Source organism: Otolemur garnettii, unplaced genomic scaffold, assembly GCF_000181295.1.
Source record: "Otolemur garnettii isolate 467f Iridium unplaced genomic scaffold, OtoGar3 scaffold00182, whole genome shotgun sequence".
NCBI classification, from domain to species: domain Eukaryota; kingdom Metazoa; phylum Chordata; class Mammalia; order Primates; family Galagidae; genus Otolemur; species Otolemur garnettii.
In genome coordinates, this window is record NW_003852577.1 from 780131 (window position 1) to 787729 (window position 7599).

Sequence of the window (7599 nt, forward strand, 5' to 3'; positions counted from 1 at the left end):
TTTTTTTTTTTTTTGAGACAGGGTCTCACTCTGTTACCTGGGCTGGAGTGCAATAGCCTTGTTAGACCTCATAGCAACCTCAAACTCCTGGGCTCAAGGGATCCTCCTGTCTCAATCTCCCAAGTAGTTGGGACTACATGTGTGTGCCACCATGCTTGGCTTTAAAAAAATAAATTGTAGAAATGTGGTTTCCCTATGTTGTTCACGTTGGTCTGGAACTCCTGGCCTCAAGCCATCTTCCCACTTCAACCTCCCAAAGTATTGGGATTCAACATGTGAGCCTTTAATCTATAATTCTTATAGATTCCATTAATGGTTTAGCAATAAGAATATTTAAAGGAAGGAAAGCATTATTCACTATGAAAAACAACATTCTATATGTAGCTCTTTAGAGCAGGAACTTTCTGTTACCTTTTGGGGAGAGTGACTTCAACGTGGAAGAGTGTGCCCTGGCCCACTCTGACCCTCCAGACACAGTTTTCTTAGTGCTGAGTTCTTTCTCACCTGTGAGAAAGGTCTATACAGCAGGTCAAAGAACCTTCAGCCTTTGGGTCATTTATTTTTGTAAGTGATGTTGTCCTGGGACTCCCTGTGTTAGGTGTTATCTGTGGCTGCTCTCATACAACATGGGAGTTGAGTAATTGCAGCAGAGACTGTATAAGCCGCAGAGCCAGATGTGTTTCCTCCCACCCTTTACAGGTGGTCTCTGACCACTGGTCTACACAGACAGGACCTCATTGATCTCCCACCCATCTCAGTGTTTCTACTCCTTTTTCTTGCATCCCAAGAGTTGAGAGTTTCTTTTCAATCATCACCTTCACAAAGAGACAGGGCAGCAAACCACAATGCATATAAACTGTAGACCTTGAACCCTGAGTGTGGCTTCCTGTGTTAATCTTAAAATAGTGTTCTTTCTCCAAGAAATATATACTCCTTGGGCAAGTGGAAGGTGTTGCCTGATTTTTAAAGGACCTAGGACAATTACTTAAGTTATTTTTAGGTTTTTTTAAATATAAAAAAAGATGGGGGGAAAAAAAAACAAGGGCCAAGGTCTTCAATTTCAAAGAGAATCATTCATAGTAGAGGATAATAAATGTTCCACCAATGCTCTTACACAAAAAGTCAAACATTATTAATCTTGCTATTGCTTTGCTTGGTTTGTTGATGGCAATTTTTTTCAGAGGATCTAAAATCACAAATGTATCTGTATACTATTACTCTTATTCAAAAACTTTAAAAATCCCTTGTACCTAAATTTCTCAGCCAATCCTACAGTCTTGTCCCAATCCTAGAGACAAACAATTTTAAGTAATATTGAGCAAATTTCTTTGACAATCTTAGGGCAAAGTAAATATTGCTTAAATTCATTTAACTGAGCAGGTGTGCTCATGAATTGTGTGGAAAGTAAACATCTATATGTGAGATCACGATTCCCAAATTTGAAAAGAATAATTTGTTTCCAATGTATGATAAAATCACAGTAATTCATCATAGAACATCCCTCATTTGTTTACTTGCTTGTGCTATGCATTTGGCCCTCCCGTGCAAACACTGGAAGAAAAGTCCACAGCATGGATGATGTATAATGGGTTACTGGGTTTTTAAATTATTATTTAACTCATATATAGTTGAAACATCTGACTAATGCCAACTCCATTAAATTCTCATGGTCTCTAATGAGACAATAATTTCTTTTATGATATTAACTGGGAAAGCACTACTCAAATGTAAAATCACTACAAATGTAAGGTAAGAGCCATTGTGTGCAATTCTTGAAAGTGCAGGCAGTCCTGGCTTATGAACAAGATAGGTTCTGTAGGTCTGTTCTCAAGTTGACTTTGCATGTATGTTGGAATAGGTACCACCTTCACCTGTCACCTGCAATAGCCTCCGTCTATAAGGGCAGTTGTACATAACTTGGATGTTTGTGACTTAGGGACTCCCTGTATGAGATACAGTCTTTGCTGCCAGGCAGCTTATAATTTTGCTGGGAAATAGCAGTCAAAGAGGAGAAGTGTAAATGTTGATGTAGCTATCTCTGTTAAGCCTTTGCTCTGTAACAGTTGCACTCACATGTATTTGTGCCTAAGAATTCCCCTGGCAAGCAGGAGAGCCTGAGCACTGCACCTTCCTGGGGCCCACTTATCAGATCCTCTTTTGGTTTTGAGGTAGAACTCAATCAGCTGCACATCTACCAAATACCCATGGTTTTCTGACTCAGGCGGTCCTTCTCTTCAGAATAGGAGCTCTACATATTTCAAGAGAGGAAATAGCTCTGGCATCGCTGGAGAAGGATTGAGAGTCCCTCAGGGAATAATTCAGGGGAACTGAGACACCCTTCTCCCTCACTGCTCCCCCAAATAACTTAAAAAAATAATTCTACAACTAGAAGTGTCTTCCTTTGGTTTGAAGCATCATCCCTGTCATGATAGAAATCCTGAGAGGGGGAGACCATCTGAACTTTGGCCATCACCCATGCCTCAGTTTGGCTGGCTCTGTATTGTACATGACTCTCTTCCCTGAGAGAGACGTTGATGGGAGCAAGTGATGACCGGGATGCCATTGCCCAGAGAGCACAGAGGGGAAAGACCCAAAGTGGACAAAGCTATTCTAGGTGTTTCTATGACTTCAAGAAGAATTGTGAGTGGGAGGAGAATAATGGAGAAGAAAGCTGTACGGTGTCAGAGGTTTTCCAACCACAAGCAGGTAAAGTACAAGATAGGGGACAGCCCTTCACTCACAAGATCAAAGTAACAGCACAGGCTGACTCATGTGCTTGTATCTGTGAAAACTCCTAACTCGAAAGCTTATAAATTCATACGCAGGCAGTTCTTGAGTTACAAACATCTGACTTACATGCAACTCGCACAAATGGGACTAGGGCAAGTCCCAGAGTTACAATTTCCCAATTGGCAAGTGGCTCACATTTATGAATAGAGGCTCTTGTAGGTAATAGGTGAATGTGAATGTCCCAAAGAACAAACCTACAGGACCTGTCTCATCATAACCGGGATGGCCTGTGCTTCTTTACTGGGACCCATTGCTTCATAGAGGGTTGCTTTAGAACCATGGATTTCAGAGATTCTCTGCATTAAGAATCTCCTTGTTTCAGGACAGCAAATAGATTTCCACTTACGTGTGATCTTCAGTGGATTGGTGGTGACTGCCTGGCATCTCGTGTTGTGAAGTTTTCTCTAAGTGATTAGCAGTGTCTGTTCCAGCTATCCTAGAGCAGAATTCCATTAGTCTAATACCCTAATTTTCACACACCAGGAAATTGAAATTCAGATTTAGTCACAGAGAAACCTCAGAAAAGATTGAAAGAAATAAGCATATGGTTCATAAATCTTAGTGTGGACATGCATGTAAAATGACTTGTGTAGACACAGGACGCCAGCTGTGGAGAGATTTCCTGTTACACTGTTGTGCTCTGGGGCTGCTGTGTGCACCATTTCAGCTCCCATCCTTCTCCTATTTGTGCATCAATAGGATGGAATGCACCAAGGGACCAGTAACAGGAAGCCTAAGTAGGGCGGGAAAAATGTGAGCACCTTTTTGGAATAAAACTTTTTGTACATTTTCAAGTTTAAAATAACTCCAAACAACATTTAACATTTAAGTTGCCACGTATGCCTCTATGTCCCTGTCAGGACTAAGGAAGTGGAGCAGAAATCAGTGAAGTAGTGTCTCAGCAACAAGGCCAGGCTCATGTCTCTACACATTCTCTCTCTGCACATTGTACCATTAACCAGTTGTTGACTTAGGCATCGAGAATCATTTCTTCAGGGAACTTCCATACCCTAAAGAGGGAGGCTAGTGTTACTATATATCTAAGTGTTTGGTCAAAAGACATGCGGTAGGATTGGACTATGCTAATGACAAAGTGGAATTCCCAGGGATCTGATCATATCCCAGTTTTGGTCTCTTTGGAGTTGTGGCACATGGAAAAGGAACATTCCCTAGAAACTCTAATTAGAGACATGGCTCATAAGAATTTCTGTAGCCTCTCCCTCATTCCTCTAATCCACCTGTCTCTTACAAAATGTTATTCATGTCTGGGTCTTCACCACAATCTGCATAAGAGACTTTTGAGGGTTGATTATTAAAATTCCATTAAAAACATTTAATCTCAGAGAGTACTCAACCCCCAGGTCTTTGTGTCTCTTCCTAATTCTCACTTCCTCTGGGTTTGGGCTCAAGATTTTGCCTTTCTCTAGATGATCTTCTCCTCCATCTCCATTCACAACTGGGCCCTGCTCTTCATTCATTCATGGATTTATCGACTGAGCCATTCAGTTCTGTTCCCTCAACAAGGATTTATTGAATGCTACTGAGTTGCTGTAGGAGACAATCAAATGCTGTTGAAGATCACACAGACCTTATCATCTAGACCACAGCTGAATTCACACAAGACATGGTATGATTATAGTTATGTCTTGTGTGTAACAGAAGAAAGGAGGGGAAGCAAGTCAGCCTGAGAGATCTGAGAATTTTACTGAGACAGCAGCCTTTTCCTAAGGCCTGAAGAATAAATAGTATTGGTGTAGGTGAAGAGGAGGGGGGAGCAAGAAGGGAAGGGCATTCCAGGAAGAAAGCACTGCTGGGGTAAAGCTGCATAGGAGGAAGGAACATAGTGAGAAGGACAAAGAGCAGGCCAGTATGTGTGAGTGTGTGTGTGTACCCAGAGGGAGTGGAGAAAAGTAAAAAGGGACCAGGTCACTTAGGAATTTGTGGACCACATTAAGGATTTGAACTACAGCATATGAGCACCAACTGGGTTTAAGAAGGGTGCACAGCACACCTCAGATTTACTTCTTCCAAGAAAATTTACTATCTCCCTATATCATGTTATTTAAAAATCTGTAATATTCATCTTGTATCAGAAACATTTAAGTATGGACATGTCTCCACTATGTTATGATTTCTTTGTAGGCAAGATTTATTCCTTTTTAATCTTCGTATCATTTGCAGCATAGCTGGTAGGATAACGTGGACAGTGTTTATTGGCATGGAAAATGATTCAGAATCAGATGACTCTTGTTGCAATGCCTTCTCCGCCTCCTGACACTGTGTATCAAGGGCAGCATTGTAGGAAGGCCCTCCAAGGTGCAACCAGGAAGGGTGTACGTTGCTTTTGAGCATTTAAAAACAGTAAGAAGTCTGGCTGAAAGCCAAAATGCATTTTATTATCACCATGTTCTGGCAATTCTAAACAACGGCAGTGATAAAATACTCCTCCCCAAAAGAGTCTTTCTTGGGCCTAGGTTCTAAAAATTTGCAGTTGTTACTGTTGAAGTTTTTATGAACAATTTTATGAAAATTGTAACACACAGAAAAATTTTAACACGCAGAAAAGTTGAGATAAATTTACATCAAAACTCACCATCTAGATTCTACCATTAACTTGTTATACATATTGCTTCATCTAAATCTGTTATCTATCCATCTACAATCAGTTTGAGGAGACACTTTGAAGTAAGATGCATTCATAACTACATTGCTCTCTAAACATTTCAGTATCCACATCATTGCTGAAGTTATTATGCATTTATAGGTGCTCAATGCTTAAGGCTAATTTTGTCTTTTACAGTAAAATCTGCATAGCATATAATGCATAAATCATAAGGACACCATTTGATGAGTTTTGACAAATGCAAAAACTGTGTAATCCAAACCCCCATCAAGATACAAAAAAAGATCATTATCACAAATTATCTCATGCCTCTTTGAAGGGCCTTTAAGGAAAGGCCCTCCCTTTCTCTCTAGAAGAACCCACTGTTCTGATTTATGTCCCAACAGATTAGTTTTGCTTATTCCAGAGCTTCATGTAAATGGGATAATATGATAGGTACTCTTTTATGTAAAGCTTCTTTTTCTCAGCATGGTGTGTTTCAGATTCAACCACATGACTGCTTGTATCACAGGTTTTCCTTCCTAGTTTCTAAGGAGCATTCCTTTGTGTGAACTCCCTGCAGTGCGCGTACCTGTTCTCTATTGATGGGCATCTCGGTTGGTTCCTGGGGTTAGCTGTTAGCAATGAAGTTGTGATTAACTTTTATGTTAGGCATTCTGTGAATATACATTTTTATTTCTCTAGGAAAAATGCCTGTAAGTAGAATGACTGGATTGTGGTGTAGGTAATATGTTTTGGTTTATCAGGAACTCAAGATATGTTCTCAGGATGGTTGTACCTTTATTCCTTCTCACCAACCATGAGTGGATATACCGGCTGCTCCACACATTGCCAAGTTTGCTCTTTTTAATCTTTTGAAATTACACTCATTCCATTGAGTTTGCAGTGGTGCTGTGCCTTTAATTTGGGCTTTCCTAATGGCCATTGGTGCCGACAGCTTTTCCTGTGCTCCGGCTCTTCTGGTTCTGTTCATGAGCTTCCCATTTTATACTGGGCTATCTTTTTGATCCCCATGCTGTAGAGAGCAGGGCTATATCCTGGACAACTAATCCTTTCTTAGACATATATTTGAAAATATTTTCTGCCAGCCTGTGGCTTCCCTATTCATTTTGTAAATGCTGTCTTCTGATGGTGTGTTTTAATTCTGATGAAGTCTAACCAATCAATAGCTTTCTTTAACGGTTATTGTTTTGTCTTATCCAAGAATTCTTCACCTTAAGTAATGAAGACATTCTCCTGCATTTGTTTAAAAATATTTTTCAATTTAGCTTTTATGTTTAAGTCTATGACTATCTCAAATAAATTTTTGTGTGTAATATGAGGTGATGTGGAACTTCCTTCCCCCTCCCCGTTATTGACACATAGTTGTTTTGACACCATTTATTGAAACACTTCCAGTCATCCATTGATTGCTTGTGCATCTTTATTGAAGAGAAAATAACTATACAAGGTCTCAGTTTTATTGCATCAATATATTTGTTAATCCTTCTGCTGGCCAGTGTTTTTCAATCGTTTTATCTCATGGCACACTTGAACCTACAGTTAACTTTCATAGGACACTTATTCCTGATACTATATTGAGTGGAAGCCATAAGAGTGGATAGTCCATCTTTATTCCTGATACTATGTTAAGTGGAAGCCAGGAGAGTGGACAGTCCATTCTTATTCCTGATACTATGTTGAGTGGAAGTGTGACAGTGGACAGTCCATTCTTATTCCTGATACTATGTTGAGTAGAAGCCTGAGAGTGGACAGTCCATCCTTATTCCTGACACTATGTTGAGTGGAAGCGTGACAGTGGACAGTCCATTCTTATTCCTGATATTATGTTGAGTGCAAGCCATGAGAGTGGACAATCCATCCTTATTCCCGATATGTTAAGTGGAAGCCATGACAGTGGACAGTCTGTCCTTATTCCTGATACTATGTAGAGTGGAAGCCATGAGAGTGGACAATCCATCCTTATTTCTGATACTATGTTGAGTAGAAGCTGTGAGAGTGGACAGTCCATCCTTATTCCTGGTATCATGTTGAGCGGAAGCCGTGAGAGTGGACAGTCCGTCTTTATTCCTGATACTATGTTGAGTGGAAGCTGTGAGAGTGGACAGTCTGTCCTTATTCCTTATATTATGTTGAGTGGAAGCCGTGAGAGTGGAAAGTCCATCCTTATTTCTGATACTATGTTG